The sequence below is a fragment of the Ornithorhynchus anatinus genome, chromosome 1, assembly GCF_004115215.2.
Source record: "Ornithorhynchus anatinus isolate Pmale09 chromosome 1, mOrnAna1.pri.v4, whole genome shotgun sequence".
Taxonomy (NCBI): domain Eukaryota; kingdom Metazoa; phylum Chordata; class Mammalia; order Monotremata; family Ornithorhynchidae; genus Ornithorhynchus; species Ornithorhynchus anatinus.
Genome location: NC_041728.1, coordinates 96,232,888 through 96,246,967, shown reverse-complemented (window position 1 = coordinate 96,246,967; position 14,080 = coordinate 96,232,888). Strand labels below are relative to the sequence as shown.

At 44.3% G+C, this 14,080-nt stretch overlaps 1 non-coding gene across 1 annotated transcript; it reads right to left on the bottom strand.

Annotated features, from left to right (window-relative positions):
• Positions 1-11,263: 11,263 nt before the first annotated feature.
• LOC114815719 lies at positions 11,264-11,401 on the bottom strand. Its single transcript, XR_003763526.1, has one exon. It is a non-coding gene; the product is annotated as a small nucleolar RNA SNORA7 (small nucleolar RNA).
• Positions 11,402-14,080: the final 2,679 nt, after the last annotated feature.

Genomic DNA, 14,080 nt, shown 5'->3' with positions numbered 1-14,080 from the left:
GGTGGGATAAGAACGTGCTTGAATCAAGGTAGTAGGTCAGCAAGAAGGCTGATACAGTAGTCTAGGTGGGATAGGAACGTGCTTGAATCAAGATAGTAGCAATTTGAGTGGAAGAGAAAGGGAGGATTTTAGTGATACTGTGGAAGTAGAACCAATGAGATTTGGTGACAGACTGAATATGTGGATTGAATGAGAGAGATGAGTTGAGGATTATTACTACCATTATTAATTAGTATTTTCATTGTTATTATTATTATATTTGTTTAAGCAGTTACTGTGTGCAAACAGTGTTCCAAGTACTGGGTAGATACAAGGTTATCAGATTGAACACAGTCCCTATCCCACATGGAGTTTACAGTCTGGGTAGGGAAGAGTAGGATTTAGTCTATATTTTACATTTGAGGAAACTGAGGTTCAGAGAAACTAAATGGCTTATCCAAGGTCATGCAACAGACAAGTGTCAGAGCCAGGATTAGAAGCCAGGGTCTCTTACTTCCAGGCCCGAGCCTTTTTCACTAGACCACACTGCTTCTCTGCCATGCTGCTTCTCTATAATGCCAAAGTCAGTGCCAAGGATAATGACAAAATTAATAATAATAATAATAATAATGTTGGTATTTGTTAAGCGCTTACTATGTGCCGAGCACTGTTCTAAGCGCTGGGGTAGACACAGGGGAATCTGGTTGTCCCACGTGGGGCTCACAGTCTTAATCCCCATTTTACAGATGAGGGAACTGAGGCACCAAGAAGTGAAGTGACTTGCCTAAAGTCACACAGCTGACAAGTGGCCGAGCTGGGATTTGAACCCGTGACCTCTTACTCCAAAGCCCGTGCTCTTTCCACTGAGCCATGCTGCTTCTCTGGGTATGGGTCTAATCTTCTCTGCTTCTGCTGCTTCTCTGGGTATGGGTATGAGCTTGAGAGACAGGAAGGGTGGTGGTGTTGCCTACAGTGATGGGAGAGGCAGGGGAAGACAGGTTTTGGGTGGGTAGATGAGGAGTTCTATGAAACAACTGGGGAGGACAATGGGCATGGGAATCAATAAGGGTGGAGAAATGAGGTTTCTCCAGGCAGAAGAGAGGGTGATGCCTATTGGCCCTGGTAAGGAGGTTCCAGTGTTTCCAGATTTTAGGTTGATACACTTATAAACATCATGTCTGCCTCCTCATTCCCTGGGCCAGGGTCCCGTGAGGCCAGGTGGCTGAGATCAATGATACCTGCTCAACAACTTGCCTGTGCTTCCGCCAGGAAAGGCTCAAAGGGCCTCCAGTCCCAGATATTGAGATGACCCTTAGACATTTTAAAAAAGTTATGGCATTTGTTAAGCTCTTTTTATGTGCCAGGTACCGTATTAAGCACTGGGGTAGATACAAACTAATCAGGTTAGACACAGTCCGTTTCCCACATGGGGCTCATAGTCTTAATCCCCATTTTACAGATGAGGTAACCGAGTCACAAAGATGTTAACTGACTTGCCCAAGGTCACACAGCAGAGAAGTGGACGGGCCATGTGAGAGACTAGCCAGGAAAGGCTTTGGATTCCATCCTCTGGTCCCCTTCCCTCAGCTCCCACTGAATCACCAACCCACTGTGTGACCTTGGGCAATTCACTTGTCTTCTCCATGTCTCAGTTCCATCATCTGTAAAATGGGGATTAGGACTGAGGGCCTTGTGGGAGAGGGACTACTTCTAACCTGGTTTGCTTGTATCTACCCCAGAGCTTGGTACAGTGCCTGGCACACAGTAAGCACTTAACAAATACCACAGTTATCCTCTAGACTGTAAGTCATTGTGGGCAGGGAATATATCTGTTTGTTGTTATATTGTACTCTCCCAAGTTCTTAGTACAGTGCTCTGCACACAGTAAATACTCAGTAAATACAGTTGACTGACTGTGAGTTCTAGCAACTTTTGGAATGCTATCTGGTCCCTAACCCATGTTCTTGCAGACCACTGGCCCTTGGCCCATGTCCTCCCTCTAGCCTGGAGGTTTCTCCCCCTTCATATCTGACATTCCACCACTTTCTCCATCTTCAAGATCCTCCTAAAATCTCATCTCTTCAAAGAGGCCTTCCATAACCAAGCCCTCATTTCCCCAAATATTCATCCTCCCTTCAGTGTCAATTATTCAATCAATGGCATTTAATGAGTACTGTATGCAGTCAGTCAATCGTATTTGTTGAGTGCTTAGTGTATGCAAAGCACTGTACTAAACGCTTGGGAAATACAGTAGAACAACATAACAGACACATTCCCTACCCACAAGGATCTTACAGTCTAGAGAAAGTACTGTACTAATTGCTTGGGAAAGTAATAATGTTGGTATTTGTTAAGCACTTAGTGCAGAGCACTGTTCTAAGCGCTGGGGTAGTCACAGGGGAATCAGGTAGTCCTACATGGGGCTCACAGTCTTCATCCCCATTTTACAGATGAGGGAACTGAGGCACAGAGAAGTGAAGTGACTTGCCCACAGTCACACAGCTGACAAGTGGCAGAGCTGGGATTCGAACTCATGACCTCTGACTCCAAAGCCCGGGCTCTTTCCACTGAGCCACACTGCTTCTCTAAGTACAATACAATAGAGTTGGTAGACATATCTGCCCACCAGGAGCTTATGGTTTATAGTGAGAAAGACATTAAAATACATTTCAGACAATAAATAATAGAGTATAAGAATATGCACATAAAAATTTGGGGTCTGGGGTGAATGTCAAAATGCTAAAAGTGTACACAGCCAAGTGCATAGTTGAAGCAGAGGGGAAGGCAGGTAGAGGAAATGAGAGCTTAGTCATTATGTATGTATCTGTAATTTTATTTATTTGTATTGATGTTTGTCTCCCCCAGCCCCAGACTGAAAGCTCATTGTGGACAGGGAATTTGACTGTTTATTGTTGTATTTGTACTTTCCCAAGTGCTTAATACAGTGCTCGGAACACGATAAGCACTCAATAAATACAATTAAATGAATATATGAATTAGAGAAGCAGCGTGGCTCACTGGAAAGAGCACGGGCTTTGGAGTCAGAGGTCATGGGTTCGAACCCCGGCTCTACCACTTGTCAGCTGTGTGACTTTGGGCAAGTCACTTAACTTCTCGGTGCCTCAGTTACCTCATCTGTAAAATGGGGATTAAGACTGTGAGCCCCACGTGGGACAACCTGATTCCCCTGTGTCTACCCCAGCGCTTAGAACAGTGCTCAGCACATAGTAAGCGCTTAACAAATACCAACATTATTATTATTATTATTATGAATGAAGGTAAGGCTTCTTGCTGGAGATGTGATTTTAGGAGGGTGCAGACCCTAAGCACTTGGGCATGTAACCTTAAGCAGTTTGATACTCACTCCACCCAAGCCCCTCAGCACTATATACATACTTTTATGTGCTGCCCTTCCCCTATCCATAATTATTTTTTAATATCTGTCCCCGTTAGACTGAAAGTTCCTCATGAGCAGAAACCATGTCTCCCAGCTTCACTGTATAGTACTCTCCCAAGTGTTTAGAACAGTGCACTGTACTCAGTAAGCATTCAGCTAAGTGCCACTGATTGATTAACTGATAGAGTACCTACAACTTGAGGTTGTAGTGAAATGGAGAAAGTGTCACTGGTTCCCTCTAAGCCCCTGGAGCCTCAAGCTCACTGTTGTTAATTGAGCAGAATATCCTCCCTCCAGGACAGGCCTCTTCTTAGTTCCAAACATTGTTTCTAAGCACTAGTCTATCCTATTAGGGGATAGGAGATATATTGGACATTCCAACTTGAATGGAAATTGAGAGATTTTCCACTTGGATTCTCTTTCACAGAGAAATTCTAGCCCATCAACTTAGAAATCATTTCCCTGGCAACATTTCAAGAGCAGCCACCATAATGGAGCTGAGATTTCACAGCAAAGCTGTCGGGCTGGCATTTATCTGCTGTGCCAATTCCTCAGTGTCTGAAAGGCGATGGTCCCCATATGGTGGAGAAGCGGTGTTTAACAACAGGAAATGATTCAGACACCTGATCAGGCCAACGGTTGGAACAGGAGGGGGCTTCGGGGGGATGTGGTGGGGGAAGGTGACTGATGGGATTTGCAGGGGGAGTGACATGGGTACAGTCTGAAATCAATCAATCGTATTCATTGAGCATTTACTCCGTGTTGAACACTGTACTAAGCTCTTGGAAGAGTACAATATCAATCACTGAGTGGTTTTTATTGCACGCTTACTATGCAGAACAATGTACTAAGTGCTTGGGAGAGTACAACAGAATTAACAGGCATGTTCCCTACCCACAGCATGCAAAAACTGGGACTCCAGCTGATGAACAAATTTGGGGCATTGGAAATTCCCCATTTAATGAGTAGGAGTGAAGCTTACCTTTTTTAAAATTATATTTGTTAAGCACTTTCTGTGTACCAGACACAGTACTAAGTACTGGAGTTGAGCCCCTGTCCTGCCCTCCCACCTCAAATCTGACAGACAATTACTCTCCTCACCTTCGAAGCCTTATTGATGGCGCAACCCCTCCAAGAGGCCTTTCCAGACTAAGTCCCACTTTTCCTCATTTCCCATTCCCTTCCTTGTCACCCTGACATGATCCCATTTCTCTCCCCACCTTCAGCTCCACAGCACTTATGTACATAACTGTAATTTTATTTATCTGTATTGAAGTCTGTCATCCCCCACTCTAGACTGTAAGATCGTTTTTGGCAGGAGAGTGACTGTTTATTGTTGTATTGTAGTCTCTCAAGTGTTTGGTACTGTGCACCATAAGTGCTCAATAAATACAATCGAATGAATAAATGAACACAAGCAAATCAGGTTGGACACAGTTTTTGTCCCATAGTCTTAAGTCCCATTTTAATAATGTTGGTATTTGTTAAGCGCTTACTATGTGCCGAGCACTGTTCTAAGCGCTGGGGTAGACACAGGGGAATCAGGTTGTCCCACGTGGGGTTCACAGTTTTAATCCCCATTTTACAGATGAGGTAACGGAGGCACCAAGAAGTTAAGTGACTTGCTCAAAGTCACACAGCTGACAATTGGCCGAGCCGGAATTCGAACCCATGACCTCTGACTCCAGAGCCCGTGCTTTTCCACTGAGCCACGCCGCTTTTTACAGGTAAAGGAACTGAGGCACAGAGAATTTAAGTGACTTGCCCAAGGTCACAGCAGAAAAGCAGCAGATCCAGAATTAGAACCCTACTACTTCTGATTCCCAGACTCGAGCTCTATCCACTATATCATACTGCTTATCAATTTCGGGCCACTAAAATGGGGAATAAGACTGTGAACCCCATGTGGGACAGGGACCGTGTCCAACCTGATTAATTTTTATTTACCCCAGTGCTTAGAACAGCATTTGGCAACAGTGCCAACCCTAATCCAAACTCTAACCACTAGGTCATGCCGATTGTGACCATGTGTTTAGCGATGGGTTTCCCAGCAGCGATGAAAGGAAAGCTGTAATTACTGGGTAAATGGATTGCTATAGATAGTCACTCAGGAAAGTTCAGACCCTAAATTGGATTAGTTTTGCAATTTTCATATACAGGGCTGGCAGGGACTTTGAGGTGATTTGGTACAATCCCAGAAGAACAGACTGGGAGATGAGAGAGGATGCCTATCACAGTCTAAGAAGTGCCTATCAACTGGAACGGTATAGAATACAAAGGAAGAAAGCCAGAGAGCTCAATCAGTCAATCAATTAATCAATTTATCATTTTTATTGAGCATTTACTGTATGCAGAGTAATAATAATGATAATAGCTATTGTGGTATTTGTTAAGCAATTACTATGTACCAGGCACTCTACTAAACCCTGGGATAGATACAAGATGATTGGGTTGGATATAATCCCTGTCCCACACTGGGCTCACAATCTTAATCCCCATTTTACAGATGAGGTAACTGAGGCACAGAGAAGTGAAGCAATTTGCACAAGGTCTCATGTCAGACTGGTGGCAGAACCAGGATTAGAGCCCAGGTTCTACTAACTCCCGGGCACTTGCTCTATCCACTGGACCACACTGTTTCTCTATTGTACTTAATTCTTGGGAGAGTACAATATAACAGAGTTGGTAGACACATTCCCTGCCCATGATGAATTTACAGTCCAAAGGGCTCTTTGAGAAGTATCTTGCAAGCTCCAGTCCCCCCAGAACAAATCCAATCTGCTGGGAGCTCCTGCCTAGATGAACATCTCTGCCTTTCATTTATGCTTTGGAGATGAAATAGACACCTGAGTTCCTCCTTCCTCCGGATTCAGATATGGAATGAGCAGGATTAGGGTGGGAGGTGGGACTAGGACTGGGCATGTTGCTCCTCAATTAATATTACTGAATGATAGTGATATTTTAATATTTTCACATTTCATGTGGGACAACGTGGTCTAGGAGAAAGAGCACGGGTCTGGGAATCAGGAGACCTGGGCTGTAATCTCGGCTCTGGCTTTTCCCTGCTGGGAGAACTGGGATGAGTCACTTGACATCCCTGAGCCTCATTCTCCCCTTTGTCAACTGAGAATTTAATACCCATTCTGCCTCCCCTGTAGTTTGTGTACCCCATTTGGGACAGGGACTGTGTCTCATCTGATTGAATCAACTCCAAAGCTTGTCACAGTGTGATATTCTTGGCACTTAAGAAATACGATTATTATTATTATGTATTTGAGTGCTTACCATGTGTCAAGCACTGTTCTAAGTGCTCGGGTAGGTACAAGTAAATCAGGTCAAACACAGTCCCTGTTCCAAATGGACCTCACAGTCTAAGAAGGAGGGAAGATAGGGATTTATGTGATTATCCTGATTATTATGTATCACCTTTAGGACTCCTCAAGGAGCCCTAGCACACCAGCGTGATGGACAGGATGCAGCTGTTCTCTGCCCCTCATCTCTGTCTCCTTTTTTTTCAGAGAAACAACGTGACTCAGTGGATAAAGTATGGGACTTGGAGTCAGAAGGATCTGGGTTCTAATCCCAGCTCTGCCAGCTGTCTGCTGTGTGGCCTTGGGAAAGTCAGCTAGCTTCTCTGGACCTCAGTTACCTCATCTGTAAAATGGGGAAAACTGTGAGCTCTACGTGGGATAGGGATTGTGTCCAACCTGATTAACTTGTATTTACCCCAGCGCTCAGAACAGTGCAGGACACACAGTAAGCGTTTAACAAATATAATTAATATTATTATTATCATCATTATTGTGCAGAGACTGGATCCAATTTCATAGCCATGTAATGAACCTAGTGTTTAACAAATAGTAAGCACTTACTAAATGCTATAATTAGACATTATGTTTCCGCACTCCTCAAGAACCTCCAGTGGTTGCCCATCCACCTCCACATCAAACAGAAACTCCTTACCAATGACTTCAAAGCATTCAATCACCTTAACTCCTCCTAACTCACCTCACTACTCTCCTACTACATCTCAGACTGCATACTTTGCTCCTCTAATGCCAACCGACTCACTGCACCGCTATCATTTCTATCTTTCTCCTGATCTCTTGCCCCCATCCTATCTTTGACCTGGAATGCCCTCCCTTTTCACATCTGACAGACAATTACTCTCCCTATCTTCAAAGCCTTATTGAAGGCATATCTCCTTCAAGAGGCCTTCCTTGACTAAGTCTTCATTTCTTGTCCGACTCCCTTCTGTGTTGCCCAGACTTGCTCCTTTTACTCATCCCAATCAGCCTCACAGCACTTACAGATGTATCTGCAATTAATTATATAAATGTATGTCTCTCCCTGTAGATTGTAAAATATTTGTGGGCAGGGAATATGTCTGTCATATTGTTGTGTTGTACTCTCCCAAGTGCTCAGTTCAGTGTCCTGAACACAGTAAGTGCTCATTAAGTACGATTGACTGGTTAACTGGGGAAATACAAGATAATCAGTTCAGACACAGTCCTTGCTCCACACTGAGCTCACAATCTAAGTAGGAGGAAGAACAGATATCGATTCTCCATCTTACAGATGAGGTAACTGAGGCACAAAGAAGTTAAGTGACTTGCCCAAGGTCATAGAGCAGAGCAGAAATTAGAACCCAAGTCTTTTGACTCCCAGCCTAGTGCTCTTTCCACCAGGCCACAGTGCTCACATATCTCTTTCATTCTCATTTTACAGATGAAGAAACTGAGGCCTAGAGAGGTTAGATGACATGTCCAGGAAGGGTCACACAGTAGGCTGAAGGTAGAACGGGGATTTGAACCCACTGCTGCTTACTCCCAGGCCTGTGTTTTTCCACTGTGCCTCCACCCCTAAGACTTCTGTAGTGTCTTCAGGTTTATACTTAATTAAAATCCAGCCATTTACAAGCACACAACTTTGCTCCTGGGATAGACAAGCTTATAAAGCTGCCAGACTTCCTTCCCAGCTCTTTGAAAGTGACATTTTGCAGGAGGCTCTGGTCCATGGCATTCTCTATCAAATGGGAGTTCTAATCCTCCTCAACCACTAGTCTTCTATATGCCTTTGGGCTGGTTTTTCAATTTCTGCACGCTGTTTTTTGCTCCTGTAAAAGAGACTGGTGGCACCATTTACCTCTCATTGAGACTGTAAAGAATGACTGCAGGAATGAGTGCTCCAGAATAAAGAGAAACATGAGTTTTTCCTGCATTTGGACTGATTGTAAACCCTATATGTGTTTATCCGCTTTGTTAGTCACTTTGGCAAGGCACAACTCCCCACAAAACTTACTCATTTTCAAGGCTGGGAAATTATTTCCCCTCCTTTTCCCCTCCTTCCCCAACAGTCACACACAGTCACACATAGCCACACACATAAGGCTAGTTAGGAAAAGGAGTTTTTCAAGCTACCAGGGAAATGATGCCAGTCTTGGCAAACATTCTTAATGCAGAGAGTCCCCAGAGATTATGGAGATTGATATGGAATTTTAATGAGACTGTTCCCTGTTATCCCCCTCCTAGGCAGTTTCAAAAGAAATCTCTTTCCATTGATCAGATGGAGGGTCAGCCTCGGGGGCCTTCCTTCAAACCCCCTAAAAGGAGAGAGTTCGACCGGCCCTGAGGAAAATGTGTGGGGAGGCCATTGTCTTCAGTATTGGGGGCGTGGTGTTGACAAGGGGAACAGAACGTGCCCAGCAGCTAAATTTCTGGAGCCAAACTCTCTGGAAATCTTTGAATAAGCATTTGCAGAATTGAATTCATTTCTATTTTCAGCTTAACAGAGTAAATGAATAATTGGAAACATTGGACATGGTCATTAACTGGGCTGCCGGCAAGATGATCTTTACCAGTTTCAGTGGATTGTAGGGGAATATTTGGACTATGGGATGTGAGCTGGAGTTTGTGAGTATTTGTGGTAGAATTCTTCACAGAATAAATTCTGCTCAATAAATACCGTAGATTGATTGACTTGGAGGTTTTGCAGGGTTTTCATCACTGTCTCTATTCTCCATTTTCCCCTGGTCTTTACCATCTCTGGATACCTGGCAGCTGCTCATATTTCTCCTTTGCATTTGTGCCAGTGCTGGGGTCTAATAGCCGGAGGAATGGGGGTGTTGGGAGTAGTCTTGCCTAGTGGATAGAGCATGGGCCTTGGAGTCAGAAGGATGTGGGTTCTAATTCCAGCTCTGCCTCTTGTCTACAGTGTGACCTTAGGCAAGTCACTTCACTTCTCTGTGCCTCAGTTACCTCATCTGTAAAAAGGGGGATGAAGAGTGTGAGCCCCATGTGGGACATGAATTGGGTCCAACCTGCCTTGCTTGTATCTACCCCAGTGCTTAGTACAGTGCCTGTCACATAGTAAGTGCTTAACAAATGTCATTTAAAAAAAAAAAGAGAGAGCGGCACAGAGGAGACCTGCCTAGGGGACTGTTTGACAGATATCCCAGCACTCTGGGAAGGTAGACATCCTAGCTGCTGGTCAGCCCCTGCCATACCCCCACTCCAGGATTATGGTAGAGCAGAGAGATTGTCTTCTCACTTTTTAACTAAGTTATTAGTTAAGCACTTATTATGTGCCAAGCACTAAGCTCTGGGGTAGATACAAGCTAATCAGGTTGGACACTATCCTTGAGGCTCACAGTCTTAACCCCCATTTTATAGAGGAGTACCTGAGGCACAGAGAAGTAAAGTGACTAGCCCAAGGTCACACAGTAGAAAAGTGGCAGATCCGAGATCAAGGTTTAGAACCCAGGTCCTTCTGACACCCAGGTCCATGCTCTATCACTAGGCCATGCTACTTCTCATTTCCAGTGGGGAGTCAATTCTCCTCCACCATAAGGCTACTCAGAGGAAGGCAAGAAAGCTGACCGCAGTCTCTAAGTTCACCACTTCAAACTTTTAAAATCATGATCAAAACAGTATTTCTTATAAAGATATATTTGCTATATTACTGACTGAAATTTATACAGCTCCATGCAATTTCATTACTTCAGATAAGAATAATGTAAAATAATGATTATGTTGCAGGAAACCTAGGACCATAATTCCTCCATTAGTTAAGCTGTAAATACTATTACTACTACTGAAAATAATATTGGAATTTGTAAAGGATCAGTGTTGAGGTGGTTACAAGATAACCAGATCAGACACAGTCCCTGTCCCACATGAGGTTTACAATCTAAGTGGCAGTTTAAGTCTTTCCATTCAGAGACTATGCTGCTGACAGTAATAATAATAATAATGGCATTTAAGTGCTTACTATGTGCAAAACACTTTCTAAACACTGGGAAGGATACAAGGTGATCAGATTGTCCCACGTGGGGCTCACAATCTTCATCCCCATTTTACAAATGAGGGAACTGAGGCACAGAGAAGTTAAGTGACTTGCCTGAAGTCACACAAATGACAAGCAGCAGGGCTGGGATTTGAACCCACAACCTCTGACTTTCAAGCCCGTGCTCTTTCCACCGAGCCCCACTGCTTCTCATAATGATGATGCTATGTGTTAAGTGCTTATTGCATACCAAGAATAGTTGGAGATACAGATTAATCAGGTCAGACATAGTCCCTGTCCTTCATGGGGCTTGCAGTCCAAGTAGCATGGAGAACAGGCATGTACCTCCCATTTTATGTGTCTTGTAGTGTCTTATGCTGTCAAATCATCTCTGACCCATAGCGACTCCATAGACATATTCTCTCCCAGAATGTCCCACCTCCATATGCAATCGTTCCGTTAGTGTTGCCGGTAGTATACCCATAGAGTTTTCTTGGTCAAAATACAGAAGTGATTTACCTTTACCTAATTCCATGCAGTAAACTTGAGTTTCTGCCCTCGACCCTCTCCCATGCTGCTGCTACCCAACATAAGTGAGTTTTAACTTGTAGCAGATTGTCTTTCACTCACTAGTCACTTCCCAAACTAGGAATGGAATGGAGAGGCCTCTGTTTGACTATCCCTCTCCTAGTCAAGACTGGTAGAGGACTGAAAACTCTCCAGGTGCGATTCTGAGAGGGGACATTTTATATTCAATAGTATTTATTGAGTGTTAACTATGTGCAGAGCACTGTACTAAGTGCTTGGAATGTACAAATCGGCAACAGATAGAGACAGTCCCTGCCCATTGACGGGTTTACAGTCTAATCGGGGGAGACAGACAGACAAAAACAATAGCAATAAATAGAATCAAGGGGATGAACAGCTCAATAAAACAATAGCAATAAATAGAATCAAGGTGATGTACGTCTCATTAACAAAATAAATCGGGTAATGAAAATATATACAATTGAGCGGACAAGCACAGTGCTGAGGGGAGGGGAAGGGAGAGTGGGAGGAGCAGAGGGAAAGGGGGGAAAAGAAGGCTTAGCTGAGGGGAGGTGAAGGGGGGGTAGAGGTGGAGCAGAGGGAGCAGAGGGAAAGGGGAAGCTCAGTCTGGGAAGGCCTCTTGGAGGAGGTGAGCTCTCAGTAGGGCTTTGAAGAGGGGAAGAGAATTAGTTTGGTGGAGGTGAGGAGGGAGGGTGTTCCAGGACAGCGAGAGAATATGGCTCCGAGGTCGATGGTGGGACGGGCGAGAACGGGGGACGGTGAGGAGGTGGGCGGCAGAGGAGCGGAGCGTGCAGGGTGGGCAGTAGGAAGAGAGAAGGGAGGAGAGGTAAGAGGGGGCAAGATGATGGAGAGCCTTGAAGCCTAGAGTGAGAAGTTTTTGTTTCGTGCGGAGGTTGATAGGCAACCACTGGAGGTTTTTAAGAAGGAGAGTGACATGCCCAGAACGTTTCTGCAGGAAGATGAGCCAGGCAGTGGAATGAAGAATAGAGTGGAGCGGGGAGAGACAGGAGGAAAGGAGAACAGAGAGAAGGCTGACACACTAATCCAGCCAGGGTACTTGCCATTTTACAGATGAGGAAACTGAGACACAGAGAAGTTAAGTGACTTGCCCATGGTGTCAGGGGGCAAATGGTGCACTTTTCACCAAGATGCACTGCTGAATCCATGCGTTTGCATGTCTTTGAGAGAGATTCTCTTGCACACTTGCACATTTTGTCTGTGCAAATACAGGCATGGGTTATCACATAATCCATTCTTGATTACTTTTCCATTAGCTCATTTTTTATACCGAGCTTTATACAGAGGGCAGTGAACTATGTCCAGTCTTGTTCAACCTACTCTATGCCAGCTTGATTCAAGATGTAACAAGGAGTCTGGGACCCGGTGTCCAATTATATTTCCATTCCTCTGGGAAGCACCTCCAACTCAACAGTCCGAGAGCATAATGATATCATTTGTTCAGCTATGTCTGAGTGACAGGCACTGTATTAAGAGCTAGAGTAGATTCAGTGTAATCAGTTGAGACCCGATCCCTACCCTACCTGGGGCTCACAGTCAGATCTTAAGCTTATGAGGCAGTCTTTCAGGAATGGTGATTTACGATGACTGTGGTGCAGAGGAAAATATATAAGAGAAGTCACATAGATGAGTATGTGACTCAACACAGGCCTGAAGAAAACTGAGGAGGTGGTGGGCCACACTACTAGGGTACCCATTCACAGTTATTGAGTATACTGTGTATTAATGGCACTTGTATGATGCTGAGGATACAGAGTAATATGATGGTGTCATATGCTCCATTTTGCAGAGGTACTCCTGTACTTCTAGCAGCATACTTATAGAAGCAGCATGGCATAGTGGATAGAGCATGAGCAGGGAAGTCAGAAGGTCATGGGCTCTAATTCCAGCTCTGCCACTTGTCTGCTGTATGACCTTGCATGAGTCACTTCACTTCTCTGGGCCTCAGTTGCCTCATGGAGATTGAGACTATGAGCCCCAAGTGATACAGAGACTGTGTCCAACCCAATTCGCTTGTGTCCACCCTGGTGCTTAGTACAGTGCCTGGCACATAGTAAGAGCTTAACAAAGACCATCATTATTCTTATTCTTATAGCTATTCTCTGACCACCCCCACCTCTGTTACACCTGCTCCAGAGCCTTTGAGCTCCTCTCCCAGGTCCATACATGGTCATTGCTTATGAGTCATGGAGACTGATACATGAACCACACGGCACTGAAAACAAAAATACTGGCCTTAAAGGTGCCTGGTGCTGTAACCATGGCAACGGGTCGACCAGAGGAAGAACAGATGAATAGTCATGTTACACATTTATTTCCATTACTCTGCTTGTAAATACTGTTTTGTCTGTCTCCCCCATTAAAGCATAAGTTCCTTGTGGGCAGGAAATGTGTCACTTGCTTGTTTTGTACTGTCTCAACTCTTAGTATAGTGCATTCCACTCAGTGGGTGCTTAATATAGCATTACTCTATTGCAATGCAGAATTAAACGTTGTCCCCGAATTCTTCTACATAGGCACTGCACTGTACAGTGATGCCTGGATAGAGGAAATAGAAGAAAACAAAATCAAGAAGGGTGATTGCCAGAATCTGGCAAAGTAACCTTCATGCCAAATTAAAGAGATGCAAAGTTCTTGTGGCATCAATCAATCAATCGATGGTATTTATCGAACACTTACTTTATGCATAGAACTAAACAAAGTGCTTAGGGGAGTATAATAATAGAAGTGGTAACCATAATCCCTCCCCACAAAGAGTTTATGGTCTAGACGGAGAGACAAACAGTAAATTACAGATAGGGGGAATGGCAGGGTATAAAAATAGTCAAATCTTCTGTTTGGCTTTGAGAACTG